Source organism: Oncorhynchus keta, chromosome 19 (assembly GCF_023373465.1).
Source record: "Oncorhynchus keta strain PuntledgeMale-10-30-2019 chromosome 19, Oket_V2, whole genome shotgun sequence".
In the NCBI taxonomy this organism is placed as follows: domain Eukaryota; kingdom Metazoa; phylum Chordata; class Actinopteri; order Salmoniformes; family Salmonidae; genus Oncorhynchus; species Oncorhynchus keta.
Window position 1 is genome coordinate 61,086,451 of NC_068439.1, and position 20,695 is coordinate 61,107,145.

Sequence of the window (20,695 nt, forward strand, 5' to 3'; positions counted from 1 at the left end):
CAGTCTATGACTAGGGTGTCTGGAGTCTTTGACCATTTTTAGGGCCTTTAACTGACACTGCTTGGTATAGAGGTCCTGGATGACAGAGAGCTTGGCCCTGGTGATGTACTGGGCCGTACGCACTACCCTCTGTAGTGCCTTGCAGATGGACGCCGAGCAGTTGCCATACCAGGCAGTGATGCAATCCATCAGGATGCTCTCGATGGTGCAGCTGTAGCCTTTTGAGGATCTGAGAACGCAAAATCTTTTCAGTCTCCTGAGGGGCAATAGGTTTTGTTGTGCCCGCTTCACGACTCTCTTCGTGTCCTTCGACCATGTTAGTTTGTTGGTGATGTGGATGCCAAGGAACTTGAAGCTCCAATTCTGTTTCCATTGATGTTTATACAACTTGATTGGGGTCCACCTGTGGTAAATACAATTGATGGGACATGATTTGGAAAGACACACACCTGTTTATATAAGGTCCCACAGTTTACAGTGCAGTTCAGAGCAAAAACCAAGCCATGAGGTCGAAGGAATTGTCCGTAGAGCTCCAAGACAGGATTATATCGAGGCTCAGATCCGTGGAAGGGTTCCAAAAATGTTGTGCAGCATTGAAGGTCATAAAGAACACAGTGGCCTCCATCATTCTTAAATGGAAGAATTTTGGAACCACCAAGACTCTTCCTAGAGATGGCCGCCCAGCCAAACTGATCAATCGGGGGAGAATGGCCTTGGTCAGTGAGGTGACCAAGAACCTGATTGCCACTCTGACAGAGCATCAGAGTTCCTGTGTGGAGATGGGAGAACCTTCCAGAAGGACAACCATCTCTGCAGCACTCCACTAATCAGGCCTTTATGGTAGAGTGACCAGACAGAAGCCACTCGTCAGTAAAAGGCACATGTCAGCCTGTTTGGAGTTTGCCAAAAGGCACCAAAAGGACTCTCCGGCCATGAGAAACAAGATACTCTGGTTTGATGAAACCAAGATTGAACTCTTTGGCCTGAATGCCTAGCGTCACGTCTGGAGGAAACATGGCACCATCCCTACGGTGAAGCAAGGTGGTGGCAGCATCATGCTGTGGGGATGTTTTTCAGCGGCAGGGACTGGGAGACTAGTCAGGATCGAGGGAAAGATGAATGGAGCAAAGTACAGCGAGATCCTTGATGAAAACCTGCTCTAGAGCGCTCAGGACCTCAGACTGGGCAAAGGTTCACTTTCTAAACAGGACAAAGAGCCTAAGCACACAGCCAAGACAATGCAGGAGTGGCTTTGGGACAAATCTCTGAATGTCCTGATTGGCCCATCCAGAACCCGGACTTGAACCGGGTCAAACATCTCTGGGGAGACCTGAAAATAGCTGTGCAGCAACTCTCCCGATTCCAACCTGACAGAACTTGAGAGGATCTGCAGAGAAGAATGAGAGAAACTCCCCAAATACAGGTCTGCCAAGCTTGTAGCATCATACCCAAGAAGACTCAAGGCTGTAATTGCTGTCAACGGTGCTTCAACAAAGTACTGAGTAAAGGGTCTGAATACTTATGTGAAAATGTGTTAAAGTGGTCTGAATTTGTCCGACTTCCTGAACTTTTATTTTTATAAATGTGCAAAAATGTCTAAACCTGTTTTTTGCTTTGTCATTATGGAGTATTGTGTGTAGATTGATGACGGGAAAAAAACAATTTAATAATACATTATTAGAATAATACATTAATATACATATTTAGAATAAGGCTGTAACGTAGCAAAATGTGGAAAAAGTCTAGGTTTCTGAATACTTTCCGATTGCACTGTAAATGCCTGGAATATTTCAATTGTATGTATAGTAACCCTAGGTGTAAAATAGTAATTAATGGATACTTCTCAGAAAGTGTCCACTATCGGCATATCTATTTTCTATGGCCATCGAAATCTTAGCTATTAAAATCAGATCCAACAATAATATCAAGGGCTTAAAAACAAAGGTGTCATTGTACACTGATGATTCATGCTTTCTTTCTTTTTAAAATTACTTTTACATTGCCGTGTAGTTTACCAATATAATGGTCTGACGGTGATGTGGACATACTCAGTATACATTTCCAGAAAGAAAAATACTTTTTGATAGAAAGTTAGCAAAAATAGATCTGATTTTAATACAATGGAAAGGAAAATACCTCTCTATTTGTGGAAAAATCACGCTGATTAACTCTTTATATCATATCCCAGTTTACCTACAGTACCAGTCAAAAGTTTGGACACACCTACTCATTCCAGGGTTTTTCTTCATTTGTATTATTTTCTACATTGTAGAATAATAGTGAAGACATCTAAACTTTGAAATAACACATATGGAATCATGTACTAACCAAAAAGGCGTTAAACATATCTAAATATATTTTATATTTGAGATTCATTAAAGTAGCCATCCTTTGCCTTGATGACAGCTCTGCACACTCTTGGCATTCTCTCATCCAGATTCATGAGGTAGTCACCTGGTATGCATTTAAATTAACACGTGTGTTTTGTTAAAAGTTCATTTGTGGAATATATTTCCTTCTTGAATGTTGCGAATTTTCGTAGCTTTTCGCAGCTTTTTGTTAAAAATCACGCAACATTTCAAAGTCCTCCTACTCATGCCAGGAATATAGTATATGCATATGATAAGTATGTGTGTATAGAAAACACTCTGAAGTCTCTAAAACTGGTTAAATCGTGTTTGTGGCTATAACAGAACGTGTTTAGGAGTAAAAATCCCTGGGAAAACTGTTCACCAAAAACACAAAAAAAATATTCATCCGCCAGTCAATGTATTGTCTAAGGCGATAGAAAATAGATGAGGATCCGATTATAATGCCTACAGCTTCCACACGATGTCGCCAGTACTGGCATTTCATGGCTGGTTTATCCTTGGTGAGATGACGTATAGGCACTTCCTGTCTTGGGGTGCACCGGAGGAAGTTATGAAAGTGAAAACATGGGCGATGATTTCAAGACTTGCTGCTATCGAATACAGATCGCCCCGTGATCAATTTGATAGACTAGTAACGTTTATAATACCTAAAGTTGGTTTAGAAAAGTAGTTTGAAGTGATTTGTAAAAGTTTATAGGTAACTTTTTTAATTTTAAAAAGTGACGTTGCGTCTTGTAAAGGTGAATTTTCCTGGATCAGACCGGCCTTCATAAAATGACATTTTGGGTATACAATGACGGATTTAATCGGGAAAAATACCCAATTGTGATGTTCATGGGACATATAGGAGTGCCAACAAAGAAGCTCGTCAAAGGTAATGAATGTTTTATATTTTATTTCTGCGTTTTGTGTAGCGCCGGCTACCGCAAAATCTTTTGTTTAGGTCTCGTTCAGGTATTTTGGGGTGTGCATGCTATCAGATAATAGCTTCTCATGCTTTCACTGAAAAGCATTTTACAAATCTGACATGTTGGCTAGATTCACAACGAGTAGCTTTAATTGAGTATCTTGCGTGTGTGTTTTAATGAAAGTTTGAGTTTTATCGAGTACTATAGGTGGGGCTCTGAAATTTCCGCTGCTTTGGTTCCTGTGCAGGAACCAACATCCCTAACAGGTTTTAATGCATTTGAGCCAATCATTTGTGTTGTGACAAGGTAGGGGTGGTATACAGAAGATAGCCCTATTTGATAGAAGACCAAGTCCATATTATGATAAGAACAGCTCAAATAAGCAAAGAGAAACAACAGTCCACCATTACTTTAAGACATGAAGGTCAGTCAATCTGGAACGTGTCAAGAACTTTGAAAGTTTCTTCAAGTGCATTCGCATAAACCATCAAGAGCTATGATGAAACTGGCTCTCATGAGGACCGGCACAGGAAAGGAAGACCCAGAGTTACCTTTTACAGTGGATAAGTTCAATAGAGTTACCAGCCTTAGAAATTGCATCCCAAGTAAATGATTTACAGAGTTCAAGTAACAGACACATTTCAACATCAACTGTTCAGAGGAGACTGAGTGAATCAGGCCTTCATGGTCGTATTGCTGATTCGGGAAAAAACGCTTTAATGTCCAACAGAAATAGCGTACAAACGGGTGACGCCGAACACAGGCCTAAAACACTCTACCCAAGTACAAACTGGTACATACGCCGGACAGCGAAAAAAACCAACAATAAACAGTAACACCTCTTGACATAACAGCAAACAAGCCCGCACAAACACAGGCGGGCTACTAAAACTTAAATAACCCCAACCCCAAAACCCCAACAAGGAACAGGTGAAACCAACTAGACTAAACCAAACGAAAAGGGGAAAAAGGGATCGGTGGCAGCTAGTAGACTGGCGACGACGACTGCCGAGCACCACCCGAAGGGGAAGGGGATATTCGTGACACACAAAGTTATTCACACAACACCCCCCCCAAAAAAAAAAAAGGTCATTAATGTACTACTTTCTTAAAACCATGTCTATCTTTATTTCCCAAAAACTATTCAACACAATCACTATCCATTTTTTGTATTTCAATCATCATTTAACACAGACTTAACCTCTTGCTCCTACCTGACACGCAGGCGTCCCATCTGGAAATGCAAATGCGCTACGCTAAATGCTAATAGTACTAGTTAAAGCTCAAACGTTCATTAAAATACACATGCAGGGTATTGAATTAAAGCTACACTCGTTGTGAATCCAAGCAACAAGTCAGATTTTTAAAATGCTTTTCGGTGAAAGCATGATAAGCTATTATCTGATAGCATGTAACACCCCAAAAGACCCGCAGGGGACGTAAACAAAATAATTAGCATAGTCGTCGCTACACAAACCGCACAAATAAAATATAAAACATTCATTACCTTTGACCATCTTCTTTGTTGGAACTCCTAGATGTCCCATAATCACTATTGGGTCTTTTTTTTCATCCATATATAGCCTAGGTATCGATCTATGAAGACTGTGTGATAAACGGAAAAAAATAGCGTCTTATAACATAACGTCATTTTTTTAAATTAAAAAAGTTGACGATAAACTTTCACAAAACACTTCGAAATACTTTTGTAATGCAACTTTAGGTATTAGTACACGTTAATAAGCGATCAAATTGATCACGAGGCGATGTATATTCTATATGGGGTACGTCTGGAAATAATGTCCGGGTAAATCTCAACCAAAATATCCGGTCGGAGACCTGAACAAATGGCTTGTCTCTTCTTCGTTTGACCAAGAAACAAAGCCTAGGCAAATGACAAGACTGTTGACATCGTGTGGAAGCTGTAGGTATTGCAACCTCAGCCCCATTTAATGTGGTTCGCCTTTATCAATGGATTGAAGTGGCGGATGGATATATTTTTCCATTTTCAGTGATCAGATTTTCCTGCGCTTTTCGATGAAACTCACGTTCTGTTATAGTCACAGCCGTGGTTTAACTAGTTTTATAAACGTCTGAGTGTTTTCTATCCACACATACTAATCATATGCATATACTATATTCCTGGCATGAGCAGCAGGGCGCTGAAATGTTGCGCGATTTTTAACAGAATGTTCGAAAAAGTAGGGGGTAGGAGTAACAGGTTAACACCTAACAAACATGTTTTTTAAGAACACTTTTAACATAGGATAGGCCCTGTTTTTACCCCATATCCCAGCAATAATTCCTTGCATTACGCCTGGGAAGAAATCATTTAAATTTGCTCAACTTGCCATTGGCTCAAGTTCCCCAAGGCAAACATTTTGACTATATTAGCCTACACAGCTACAAGGATGTATTTTCATGCTATGTTTATGACCTCATATTGAAGCTTATAGAGACCCCAACTGATTTATAGAACAATCTTTAAAATATCTACTTTGGTTTAGATACAAGCAACATGAAACCTGTAACACAATAAATTCATTTGACATTTTTGGGGGGACCTACCTTGCTTACCACTTTTTACATGAAGTTTCTTCCATCACAGACTCCATGAAATTATCAAATCAAATGTATTTATATAGCCCTTCATACATCAGCTGATATCTCAAAGTGCTGTACAGAAACCCAGCCTAAAACCCCAAACAGCAAGCAATGCAGGTGTAGAAGCACGGTGGCTAGGAAAAACTCCCTAGAAAGGCCAAAACCTAGGAAGAAACCTAGAGAGGAACCAGGCTATGAGGGGTGGCCAGTCCTCTTCTGGCTGTGCCGGGTGGAGATTATAACAGAACATGGCCAAGATGTTCAAATGTTCATAAATGACCAGCATGGTCCAATAATAATAAGGCAGAACAGTTTAAACTGGAGCAGCAGCACGGCCAGGTGGACTTGGGACAGCAAGGAGTCATCATGTCAGGTAGTCCTGAGGCATGGTCCTAGGGCTCAGGTCCTCCGAGAGAGAGAAAGAAAGAAAGAGAGAGAGAGCACACTTAAATTCACACAGGACACCGAATAGGACAGGAGAAGTACTCCAGATATGACAAACTGACCCTAGCCCCCCGACATATAAACTACTGCAGCATAAATACTGGAGGCTGAGACAGGAGGGGTCAGGAGACACTGTGGCTCCATCCGATGATACCCCCGGACAGGGCCAAACAGGAAGGATATAACCCCACCCACTTTGCCAAAGCACAGCCCCCACACCACTAGAGGGATATCTTCAACCACCAACTTACCATCCTGAGACAAGGCCGAGTATAGCCCACAAATGACCTCTTCCTAAATATTTGGTTTCCTAGAAACAAGGGTGGATCAACTTACCCCTTTGGCTCAACTTAACCCAGGCCCCAGATGCCCCCCTCGGAGACAATCTTCAGGATTGTACACTCCTTGCCTGGTAAACTCACAAAAGAGGCAACATGAGTCCATAAAAAATATGGAGAAACTTCTCTCTCACACGATAGTCTAAAGGGTGACTGGCTTATCACTGGGGCACTCCAGTCACCCTAGCCACGGCCTGTTCACTCCTTTACTATCTGGCAAACAGTATCGAAGCATCGGGTCTCTGACCAACAGGCTCCGAGACAGCCTCTAGCACCAGACTGTTGAACAACTAGCCTTAGCTGTCTACCTGCTCAGACCTGCACCTTAGAGACTATTTTCATTGACTCTCCACACATCCAACCCTTACACAAAAGCACACACACACACACACACACACACACACACACACACACACACACACACACACACACACACACACACACACACACACACACACACACACACACACACACACACACACACACACACACACACACACACATGACCAAGACACTTTATATTTGTAAATACAGACATGGTCGACATAGCACATTCAGAATTTATACTGTGTATCATATTGTGTACATATCAGTTTTACTTTTGATATGATTGATATTGATATTGTACTGCACCGTTTATACCTGCTGTTAACTGTGTAAGTGACAAATACAATTTGATTTGACTAAATTATAATTGAGCTGAGGTAAAAGAGGAAGTACAAAAATACATATAGTTTAGGGTGGAGGAATGGCTAAAGACTAGTTACACACACTCTCCCCCTCTCTTACGGAGGTGGCTTGCCATCCAGCCTGCGTCTCCCCTGCGTCTCCCCCATCTGCCTCTGCACTTTGACCAGGTCAGTGAGGCTGGTCATGAACTGACCCACAACCCCAGCCAGAATGCTGCTTTCCTGTGGGGGAGAGGAGAGGACACATTGGCCGAACCGGGTGGACATTGGCACAAGCCTGAACCTACTTCAGTCTGCTCCTGTCTGATAAATGCAATGACTTAAGACTGTCATGAATGCATGCAGTAAGCTGCACATGGAGATATCTAGAGCAATAGACATCCAGTCTTTGTACTGGTGAGACTGGTGAGATTCAACCGTTTGCACTTGTCTTATGTGACTTACAATTGGATGTGGTTATAGTTATGGTAAGAGGAGTAGGGATCAGCTCCACCATTGTGCTGTTCTCCAACCAGAAGGGAAAGCTATCATCTTCAGACCTGCCAAGAACATCGCAGAGCTGATCATAGGCCACAATCTGCACTCCTGAGTACACTAGTGGAAGAACATACACTAGCCATAGCCAAACATGCAGTAGAGGGTTAATGCAGGGAAGGTGATGTGGGTGTTGAGGCACATACTACATCTCCTAAAGTAGTGAGGCTGGTACAGTGGCTAGCTACGCATGTATGGCAGGGTAGCCTAGTGGTTAGAACGTTGGACTAGTAACTGGAAGGTTGCTAGTTCAAACCCGCTGACAAGGTACAAATCTGTTGTTCTGCCCCTGAACAGGCACTTAACCCACTGTTCCTAGGCTGTCATTGAAAATAAGAATTTGTTCTTAACTGACTTGCCTAGTTAAATAAAGGTAAAATAAATCAAAATGTCTGTACACAGCTGGTGTAACTGCCACAGTTTGAGGGGACCCTCTTCACATACAATCCCTGAGGGCCGCCTCACCCTGGTTCTGGAACGTGGTCTTGGTAAAGTCCAGAGGAAATGTTACTGGACAAGATTGAGACAACTTCCAGTTGATCACAGTGACAATGTAAAACATACTGTATAGTAAAGTATAATGTAATTCAATTGAATCAACATTGCAAGTAACTTTTAAAAGAAGCTGGGAAATATTAGAGAGCACAAATAGGCCGACCCATTTCTACAACAGTCGCTGCACATGCTTACAAGATGAACTTTGAAACCCGAGGCCACTGTAGGACCCCTGACTCGGGGCCAGTGCCAGAACAAATCAGTTGGTCCATAGAACCTCCAAGACGTCATTTAACTGAGGCCACTGTGGAACCCCTGACTCAGGGCCAGTGCCAGAACAAATCAGTTGGTCCATAGAACCTCCAAGACGTAATTTAACTGAGGCCACTGTGGAACCCCTGACTCAGGGCCAGTGCCAGAACAAATCAGTTGGTCCATAGAACCTCCAAGACGTCATTTAACTGAGGCCACTGTGGGACCCCTGACTCAGGGCCAGTGCCAGAACAAATCAGTTGGTCCATAGAACCTCCAAGACGTCATTTAACTGAGGCCACTGTGGGACCCCTGACTCAGGGCCAGTGCCAGAACAAATCAGTTGGTCCATAGAACCTCCAAGACGTCATTTAATGTGATCCGGTTCCGGTTCGGTTGAGCGAGCGGTCGCATTCGCACTTCGCTCTGCAGGTTGTATAACTTTTTCATTACATTTCATTATAGTACAACGGTTGATTTGTCTAATCTTAGCAATTCTTCTTAGCTAGCTACATAGCCGTCCTTGTATCAGAGATAATTGCATAATTATCGTATTTCGTCGCCCTAACGTAGCCTTCACTGCTATTCGCCCAGGAGCTAGCTAACGCTAGCTAACGCACACTAGCTAACGCACACAGATTAGCATCACTGTAGTGCTATTCACTCAACTGTAGGACTTGATTAGTTTACTGTTAGCTAGCTACATAATCTTAGCCATTCTTCTTAGCTAGCTACATAGCCGTCCTTGTATCAGAGATAATTGCATAATTATCGTATTTCGTATTTCGTCGCCCTAACGTAGCCTTCACTGCTATTCGCCCAGGAGCTAGCAACGCTAGCTAACGCACACAGATTAGCATCACTGTAGTGCTATTCACTCAACTGTACGACTTGATTAGTTCAGTGTTAGCTAGCTACATAGCGGTCTTTGTTTCCAAGATAATTGTGTAGTTTAGTGTGTGTAGCCTTGGAGTGATTATCTTAATTCACTGAGGTTCGCTAGCCAGCTATTTGTCGTCCTTAACGTAGGAGACTCTGCTAGCTAGCCAACAGCTAACAGCTAGCCAACGTCACCACACACACGTCTACTGATTCGAATTCAATCACCGGTCAGGGAGTATCACATTTTCATTTCATTACAGTACAACGGTTTGATTTGTTTGATCGTAGCTAGCTACATAGCCGTCTTTGTTTCAAAGATAATTGTGTAGTCTAGACCGATTTCCTAGGTTAGCTAGCCAGCTATTGTCGTTCTTTTAACTCAACGTAACGTAAACAACACTGCTAGCTAGCCAGCTAGCCCCGAATAGCAGCACTGTAGAAATTATTACACTCAACGGAACGACTTGATTAGTGTAGTGCCAACAACGCAGCTACTGCCAGCTAGCCTACTTCAGCAGTACTGTATCATTTTAATCATTTTAGTCAATAAGATTCTTGCTACGTAAGCAACTTTCTGAACATTCGAGACGTGTAGTCCACTTGTCATTCCAATTTCCTTGCATTAGCGTAGCCTTTTCTGTAGCCTGTCAACTATGTGTCTGTCTATCCCTGTTCTCTCCTCTGCACAGACCATACAAACGTGACTCATTGCGAGCTCACAGAACAGGGCTCCGGGCAGCCGAGCGGAAATGGAGGAAAATCGCCTCCCTGCGGACCTGGCATCCTTTCACTCCCTCCTCTCTACATTTTCCTCCTCTGTCTCTGCTGCTAAAGCCACTTTCTACCATTCTAAATTCCAAGCATCTGCCTCTAACCCTAGGAAGCTCTTTGCCACCTTCTCCTCCCTCCTGAATCCTCCCCCCTCCCTCCTCCCTCTCTGCAGATGACTTCGTCAACCATTTTGAAAAGAAGGTCGATGACATCCGATCCTCGTTTGCTAAGTCAAACGACACCGCTGGTTCTGCTCACACTGCCCTACCCTATGCTCTGACCTCTTTCTCCCTCTCTCTCCAGATGAAATCTCGCGTCTTGTGACGGCCGGCCGCCCAACAACCTGCCCGCTTGACCCTATCCCCTCCTCTCTTCTCCAGACCATTTCCGGAGACCTTCTCCCTTACCTCACCTCGCTCATCAACTCATCCCTGACCGCTGGCTACGTCCCTCCGTCTTCAAGAGAGCGAGAGTTGCACCCCTTCTGAAAAAACCTACACTCGATCCCTCCGATGTCAACAACTACAGACCAGTATCCCTTCTCTCTTTTCTCTCCAAAACTCTTGAGCGTGCCGTCCTTGGCCAGCTCTACCGCTATCTCTCTCAGAATGACCTTCTTGATCCAAATCAGTCAGGTTTCAAGACTAGTCATTCAACTGAGACTGCTCTTCTCTGTATCACGGAGGCGCTCCGCACTGCTAAAGCTAACTCTCTCCTCTGCTCTCATCCTTCTAGACCTATCGGCTGCCTTCGATACTGTGAACCATCAGATCCTCCTCTCCACCCTCTCCGAGTTGGGCATCTCCGGCGCGGCCCACGCTGGATTGCGTCCTACCTGACAGGTCGCTCCTACCAGGTGGCGTGGCGAGAATCTGTCTCCTCACCACGCGCTCTCACCACTGGTGTCCCCCAGGGCTCTGTTCTAGGCCCTCTCTTATTCTCGCTATACACCAAGTCACTTGGCTCTGTCATAACCTCACATGGTCTCTCCTATCATTGCTATGCAGACGACACACAATTAATCTTCTCCTTTCCCCCTTCTGATGACCAGGTGGCGACCGCATCTCTGCATGTCTGGCAGACATATCAGTGTGGATGACGGATCACCACCTCAAGCTGAACCTCAGCAAGACGGAGCTCCTCTTCCTCCCGGGGAAGGACTGCCCGTTCCATGATCTCGCCATCACGGTTGACAACTCCATTGTGTCCTCCTCCCAGAGCGCTAAGAACCTTGGCGTGATCCTGGACAACACCCTGACGTTCTCAACTAACATCAAGGCGGTGTCCCGTTCCTGTAGGTTCATGCTCTACAACATCCGCAGTATGACCCTGCCTCACACAGGAAGCGGCGCAGGTCCTAATCCAGGCACTTGTCATCTCCCGTCTTGATTACTGCAACTCGCTGTTGGCTGGGCTCCCTGCCTGTGCCATTAAACCCTACAACTCATCCAGAACGCCGCAGCCCGTCTGGTGTTCAACCTTCCCAAGTTCTCTCACGTCACCCCCGCTCCTCCGCTCTCTCCACTGGCTTCCAGTTGAAGCTCGCATCCGCTACAAGACCATGGTGCTCGCCTGAAGCTGTGAGGGGAACGGCACCTCAGTACCTCCAGGCTCTGATCAGGCCCTACACCCAAACAAGGGCACTGCGTTCATCCACCTCTGGCCTGCTCGCCTCCCTACCACTGAGGAAGTACAGTTCCCGCTCAGCCCAGTCAAAACTGTTCGCTGCTCTGGCCCCCAATGGTGGAACAAACTCCCTCACGACGCCAGGACAGCGGAGTCAATCACCACCTTCCGGAGACACCTGAAACCCCACCTCTTCAAGGAATACCTAGGATAGGGTAAGTAAGGGTAAGTAATCCTTCTCACCCCCCTTCTCCCCCAACAAGATTTAGATGCAAGTGGCTGTTCCACTGGTTGTCATAAGGTGTATGCACCAATTTGTAAGTCGCTCTGGATAAGAGCGTCTGCTAAATGACTTAAATGTAAATGTAAATATTTAACTGAGGCCACTGTGGGACCCCTGACTCAGGGCCAGTGCCAGAACAAATCAGTTGGTCCATAGAACCTCCAAGACGTCATTTAACTGAGGCCACTGTGGGACCCCTGACTCAGGGCCAGTGCCAGAACAAATCAGTTGGTCCATAGAACCTCCAAGACGTCATTTAACTGAGGCCACTGTAGGACCCCTGACTCGGGGCCAGTGCCAGAACAAATCAGTTGGTCCATAGAACCTCCAAGACAACATTTAACTGAGGCCACTGTAGGACCCCTGACTCAGGGCCAGTGCCAGAACAAATCAGTTGGTCCATAGAACCTCCAAGACGTCATTTAACTGAGGCCACTGTGGAACCCCTGACTCGGGGCCAGTGCCAGAACAAATCAGTTGGTCCATAGAACCTCCAAGATGTCATTTAACTGAGGCCACTGTAGGACCCCTGACTCGGGGCCAGTGCCAGAACAAAACAGTTGGTCCATAGAACCTCCAAGACGTCATTTAACTGAGGCCACTGTGGAACCCCTGACTCAGGGCCAGTGCCAGAACAAAACAGTTGGTCCATAGAACCTCCAAGACGTCATTTAACTGAGGCCACTGTGGGACCCCTGACTCGGGGCCAGTGCCAGAACAAAACAGTTGGTCCATAGAACCTCCAAGACAACATTTAACTGAGGCCACTGTGGGACCCCTGACTCAGGGCCAGTGCCAGAACAAATCAGTTGGTCCATAGAACCTCCAAGACGTCATTTAACTGAGGCCACTGTAGGACCCCTGACTCAGGGCCAGTGCCAGAACAAATCAGTTGGTCCATAGAACCTCCAAGACGTCATTTAACTGAGGCCACTGTGGGACCCCTGACTCGGGGCCAGTGCCAGAACAAATCAGTTGGTCCATAGAACCTCCAAGACAACATTTAACTGAGGCCACTGTAGGACCCCTGACTCAGGGCCAGTGCCAGAACAAATCAGTTGGTCCATAGAACCTCCAAGATGTCATTTAACTGTAAAAATGTATGACCTTTTAATGTGGCATGAACACAACCAGTCATGAGGTTTTCATCTGATTGTCAAACAAATCGCTTCAAAAAGTAGGTTATCTTTGCAAATTCATCCCAAATAATCGTAGCAGTGCCAGGGGTGTAGGAGTGCTATTTTTTTTAAATTGAGGGAGTGCAAAATTAACATTTTAAATGACATCATTTCTCAATCAAAGTTTGTACCGACACATGTAGCCTATTGAATATCATTGTAGAATAGGCCTATGCATAAAATGCATCCTCCAATTGCAAAATCTGCCTATGCCCACATATTGTCTCAAGTACAGTTTCTATTTTTAATACCCTCAAACACCAAGTTAGGCATACGTAATTTAAAAATAGGCTACCATCACTGCAGTTGTGAATGATCATTATTTACGTCTAAATTGTGTGCTAATCATTTCAAGTTTCACGTTTTAATGTGAAAGTACAGTGAAATGTCATTCTTGCAAGCACTAAACCCAGCAATGCCGTAATCAATATCAATGTACAGTAGTACTAAAAATAAAATAACAAAATAAGAAGAACACAAAAAGTAAGTAAGCTACACACAGGGTCAGTTCCAATTCCATATTTACAATGGGCAGTGATACTTGAGTGAGGTGTATATACTCAATGTATAGGGGTAAGGTGACTAGGCATCAGAGATAACAGAGTAACAGCATCATATATATGATGTTTGTATGTGAGTGTATGTTTGGGTGTAGAGTCAGTACACGTGTATGTGTGTGTTGGAGTGTCAGTGGACGTGAGTGTGTTGAGTGCTGTGAGTGTGCATAGAGAGAGTGAAAAAATTAAATACAAGGGTCAACTCAGATAGTCTGTATAGCTATTTTGTTACCTATTTAGTTAGCTATTTAGCAGGCTTATGGCTTGTTAATAGAAGCTGTTCAGGAGCCTGTTGGGGTCAGACTTAATGCACCGGTTCCACATGTCGTGCGGAAGCAGACAGAACAGTTTATGGTTTGGGTGGCTGGAGTTAACAATTTTCCGGGCCTTCCTTTCACACCGCCTGATACAGAGGTCCTGGATGGCAGGGAGCTCGGCCACTGATGTATTGGGCGGTCCGCACCAGACTCTGTGGTGATTAAACCAGTCAAGATTCTCTCAATGGTGCATCTGTATAACTTTTTGAGGATCTGAGGGCCTACTTCACGACTGTGTTGGTATGTCTGGACCATGACAGGTCCTTAGTATTGTAAACTCCAAGAAACTTGAAGCTCTCAACCCGCTCCACTACAGTCTTGTCGATGTGAATGGGGGCATGCCCGGCCCCGATTCCTGTAGTCCACAATCAGCTCCTTTGTCTTGCTGACGTTGAGGGACAGGTAGTTGTCCTGGCACCACACTGCCAGATCTCTGACCTCCTCCCTATAGGCTGTCTCATTGTTGTTGGTGATCAGGCCTACCACCGTCGTGTCATCAGCAAACTTAATGATGGTATTGGAGTCATACATGGCCACACAGTCGTGGGTGAACGGAGAGTACAGCAGGAGACTGAGAACGCACCCATGAGGGGCCCCCATGTTGTGGTTTAGCGTGGCTGATGTGTAGTTGCCCATCAGTAATTCCAGGAACCAGTTGCAGAGGGAGGTGCTCAGTCCCAGGGTCCTTAGCTTAGTGATGAGCACAGAGAGCACTATTGGTTTGAATGCTAAGCTGTAGTCAATGAACAGCAGTCTCACGTAGGTGTTCCTATTGTCCAGGTGGAGTGTGCAGTGCAATAGAGATTGCGTCATCTGTGGATCTGTTGGGGTGGTATGCGAATTCGAGTGGGTCTAGGGTGTCTGGGATTATGGTGATGTGAGCAATGACTGATCTTCAAAGCATTCCATGGTTACAGATGTGTGCTGCTTGAAACATGTAGGTACTACAGACTTGGTCAGGGAAAGGTGGAAAATGTCAGTGAAAACACTTGCCAGCTGGTCAGCGCATGCTTTTAGTACGTGTCCTGGGAATCTGTCTAGCCCTGCGGCCTTGTGAATGTTTACCTGTTTAAAGGTCTTACAGTACTTACATCAGCTTCATTTTAACAAAGCAAATTTGAGAACAAGGCTGCCTAAATTCTATCAGCATATTGATTGTAGCACTCATGCGGGCAATACACTGGATCACTACTACTCTAACTTCCGCGATGCATACAAGGCCCTCCCCCGCCCTCCCTTCGGCAAATCCGATCACGACTCCATTTTGCTACTACCGTCCTATAGGCAAAAACTCAAACAGGATGTGCCCGTTACAAGAACTTTTCAATGCTGGTCTGACCAATCGGAATCCACGCTTCAAGATTGTTTTGATCACGCGGACTGGGAAAAGTTCCGGGAAGCCTAAGAGAATAACATTGATTTATACGCTGATTCGGTAAGTGAGTTTATAAGGAAGTGCATTGGAGATGTACCAACTGTGACTATTAAAACCTACCCTAAACAGAAACCGTGGATAGATGGCGGCATTCGCGGAAAACTGAAAACGTGAACCACCACATTTAACCATGGAAAGATTACTTGGAATATGGCCGAATATAAACAGTGTAGTTATTCCCTCCACCAGGGAAATGAAACAAGCAAAATGTCGGTATAGCGGAGTCACAATTCAACGGCTCAGAGACAAGATGTATGTGGCAGGGTCTACAGGCAATCACGAACTACAAAAAGAAAACCAGCCACGTCACTGACACTGACGTCTTGCTTCCAGACAAACTAAACACCTTTGCCCACTTTGAGGATAATACAGTGCCACCAATGCGGCCCGCTACCAAGGACTGTGGGCCCCCTACCAAGGACTGTGGGCCCCCTTCTCCTTCCCTGTGGCCGACGTGAGTAAGACATTTAATCGTGTTAACCCTTGCAAGGCTGCCGGCCCAGAAGGCATCCTTAGCCGCGTACTCAAAGCATACGCAGACCAGCTGGCTGGTGTGTTTACGAACATATTCAATCTCTCCCTATCACTGTCCCCACATGCTTCAAGATGGCCACCATTGTCCCTGTACTCAAGAAGGAAAAGATTACTTTTGCCCCGTAGCACTCACTTCTGTCATCACAAAGTGCTTTGAGACACTAGTCAAGGATCGTATCACCTCAACCTTATCTGGCACCCTAGACCCAGTTAAATTTGCATACCACCCCGACAGGTCTACAGACAATGCAATCGCCATCACACTGCACACTGCCCTATCCCATCTTGACAAGAGGAATACCTATGTAAGAATGCTGTTCATTGACTACAGCTCAGCATTGAACACCATAGTACCTTCCAAGCTCATCATTATGCTTGATGCCCTGGGTCCTGGATTTTCTGACGGGCTGCCCCCAGGTGGTGAAGGTAGGAAACAACATCTCCACTTCACTGATCCTCAACACTGGGTTTCCACAACTGTACTCCCTGTTCATCCATGACTAAGTGGCCATGCACGCTCCAACTCTATCATCAAGATTGCAGACGACACAACAGTAGTGGGCTTGATTACCAACAACGACGAGACAGCCTACAGGGAGGAGGTGAGGGCACTTGGAGTGTGGACTTCAGGAAACATCAACGGGAGCACCCCCCCATCCACATCGACGGGACAGCAGTGGAGAAGGTGGAAAGTTTAGTTCCTCGGTATACACATCACGGACAAACTGACATGGTCCACCCACACAGACAGTGTAGTGAAGAAGGCGCAACAGTGCCTCTTCAACCTCAGGAGGCTGAACAAATTTGGCTTGTCACCTAAAACCCTCACAAACTTTAACAGATGCACAATCGAGAGCATCCTGAAGGGCTATATCACCACCTGGTACGGCAACAGCACCACACACAACCGCAAGGCTCTCCAGAGGATGTGCGATCTGCACAAAGCAATACCAGGGGCAAACTACCTTCCCTCCACGACACCTACAGCACCCGATGTCACAGGAAAGCCAAAAAGATAATCAAGGACAACAGCCACTGGAGCCACTGCTTGTTCACCCCGCTACCATCCAGAAGGCGAGTTCAGTACAGGTGCATCAAAGCTGGGACCGAGAAACTAAAAAACAGGCCATCAGACTGTTAAATAGCCATCACTAACACAGAGAGGCTGCTGCCTACATAGACTCGAAATAATTGGCCACTTTAATAAACTGATCACTAGTCACTTTAATAGTTTACATACTAATCTCATATGGATATACGGTATAAAATACAATCTATTGCATCTTGCCTATGCCGCTTGGTCATCGCACATTCATATATTTATATGTACATATTCTTATTCCATCCCTTTAGATTTGTGTGTATTTGGTAGTTGTTGTGTAATTGTTCTATTACTTGTTAGATATTAGTACACTGTTGGAAGTAGAAGCACAAGCATTTCCCCATTACACTCGCACTAACATCTGCTAACCATGTGTATGTGACCAATAACATTTGATTTGGATGAGGTAGTCACCTGGAATGCATTTCAATTATAGGTGTGCTTTCTTAAAAGTTTATTTTCTTAAACATTGACTCGGTACCGGTACCCCCTGTATATAGCCTCGTTATTGTTATATACTGTAGTTGGGTCAAGGGTATGGGGTTTTCACGTCACAAAGTTCAATAACCAAACACGCACAAGGAACACAACTAGAATGCAAATGGAGAGTTTATTAGGGAGTTTTGCACACTGGGGAAAAGGGGGGAATTCACCAACCATTTCACAGTCCACAAGCAGTTCTCGTTGTCTGTTCCGTTCCCCAGGGGTAATCCTAAAACTTGGGTCCTCAGCCAAACTGGTTTGGTTCACAGTGGGCGTAATCAGACAGTCCAGGTCACAACGGGTAATCACACAGCTATTTCTTTCTCTTCTCACGCTCTTCATACCACACACTTCCCTCTTCATTCTCTGCCCCTTTGTGCATGTTGCTTCCTCTTTCATCCCCAAGCACTCCCTGGCTTAATGGTCCCAGGCTCGCCTCGTTGGGGAAGGAAATCCATATAAGGATCGGGGGTGGAGCCAGGTAAGGTATCTCCCTTCAATCATCACTCCCCTCACCTCTCCTTGCGTCTGCCACAATTTGTGTTACTTTTTGACTGATTCGATTTTTTTACTTTAGTTTATTTAGTAAATATTTTATGAACTATATTTCTTGAACTGCATGGTTGGTTAAGGGCTTGTAAGTAAGCATTTCAAGGTAAGGTCTACACCAGTTGTATTCGGCATATGTGACAAATAACATTTGATTTGATTTGAAACCTTCTTCCATCCCCTTTATCTGGCTTAGCTAGCCACTGGTTACACTTTATATAGCTAGTTAGCAGAGCAGAATATCAAAACATGATTTTGTATTACTTAGCCTAGATAATTGTTTGTACAGTATGTCAACTTTGGTGTCTATTTCAGACCGTATGGCATTTAAGGATGAGCATAAGAGCATTAAAAGGGGAGAAGACCACTATAAGCCTGGCCATGTAGAGAAGTGCAGCGATAGTGAGGGGCAATTTACTGGTTTGGTCAGTGTCAGCATGAGGGATATATGATTGATACAATATGCCAAGTGATACAATCCCAAGTTATCAAGTAAAATAAAAATTGCACTTGTGAAAATTACAATTCATAAAATATTCTACAGCTGTAATGTCATCAATCAAATCAAATTTAATTTATACAGCACATTTCTTACAACAAATGCATTTCAAGGTGTTCACAGCCATGCATTGAAAGGCATGTGTGACTTAACATCCTTCCTCTTGGCAGGTCTCTATAGGTGACCAGGAGATTCTCTCTACCACATGCAAATTCCTCCGTGCAGATCAGATGTGTAGCCATGCATGCTATTTTGGCGGTTCACAACATTGGCCATACAGATGTGGAATGTGAGTGGAGAAAGCCAGCCGTGCCCAGCCAGGTGCAGACAGTTAGTGAAGGACCTGTACCCGGCTGAAGACTACAACCCTCTGTTCCGAGAGCCTACTGATGAGGATCTTCAGTGGCTAAGAAGCCATCTCCGGGCCAGGTTCAGTGGAATGGCAAGTCTCCTTGAACTTGAGCTCGAACAACCGCTACCCTCCTTGTTGTCCCTGTCTATCTCGGACATTGTGGAAAAACAAGGGCACCTGGGGCATGCAGGCATCCTGGCTGGCATGGCGCTGTCGGTGGAGCAGCAGGAGGCTACACGGCAAGCAAGAGTTGGACAGCTCACCAACCCCAACTGGCACACCATTTAGGAGAGGGAGGTTGAAGACCATCCTCACTGGAACAAGGTCCAAGGTCAGCTCCACATCACTGGAAGGGACACCTGCTTCTTCGTTGTGTAGACTCCATCACCGTCCCCATCCAGCGTGACAACCTCTGACAGACTCATATTGTTCCTTCTGTCAGTCCCTGTTTTCAGGGAAGCTAATGTTCCAAATATATTCCACGTAGTTCATACACACACTAGGCTCCCAGAATAAGTTATATTACATACAAGTTTTGCTCAAAGCAGCCAACTAAAGTAACATAGTAAACTTCATGGGCACAGTGGGAATTTATATCTATGAAGTTCAAATGATTTCTTACTTCCTGTGTCTTACTTGCTGAAGGCCCCAGTCATCTCTGCCTGTACCTGACATTGTTGAAAAATACATTAACAATTAATAAAGATTATACACAAACAATAGGCTCCTAGAATAGGTTAAATTTCATTCAAGTTTTTCTGAAAGCAGTCAACTAAAGTAATTAGTTAACTAATGTAAGCTCAATCACAAAGGCTGGTCTGAGTTCATCACACATTCAGTAGTACAACACAATTCACATTGCATTTTATTATGGGCACAGTGGTAATTATTATCTGTGATGTTTAAATGATGTCTTAGACAAACCAAGAGGTGTAATGGGTTTGCAAGAATATGTTGCATAAAGTTTACTTCATTATTCAAAGTTGTATATTTTTCTGCACCAGGGATAGTGTACACAGACGTTTCGGCTGTACAGAGTTCTTCAATGTGTAGGTACAATTTTCTTTAATTCAAAACAGCCTTTGTAAAGAACAGATGAGCATCAGCTACTTCTAATCAGGGTTGCCACTCATCTGCCAATCAGGTCTACCTGTATACAAACGAGTCACAAAAAGATAGAGTTATAGGGTACGGAAGCACGAAGGGCAACTCACAAATCAAACGCCCCAGGTGTCCGCTCACCTAAATACATCATATCAGTTCATGAGAGAGCCCACCACAAAGGACATCAGGCATAGCCGTTCATAAATATGTGGGGCCAACTCATAAACAATATGCAAAATCTGATATGGACATCAAATTACTCCAAAGAGAAGCCATGTGTACATATAAATTACATTCTGTATCTCAACATGGTTTAAATAAAACATTTGATTTCACTTCCTTCCTATAAGCCACATTTATACAAGAACAATGTCTATCAGACTTTGT

At 44.6% G+C, this 20,695-nt stretch overlaps 1 long non-coding RNA gene across 1 annotated transcript; it reads left to right on the forward strand.

Annotated features, from left to right (window-relative positions):
• Positions 1-17,895: 17,895 nt before the first annotated feature.
• LOC118397802 (uncharacterized) lies at positions 17,896-19,926 on the forward strand. The gene is made up of 2 exons (XR_004828501.2): positions 17,896-18,285; positions 19,023-19,926. It is a non-coding gene; the product is annotated as an uncharacterized LOC118397802 (long non-coding RNA).
• Positions 19,927-20,695: the final 769 nt, after the last annotated feature.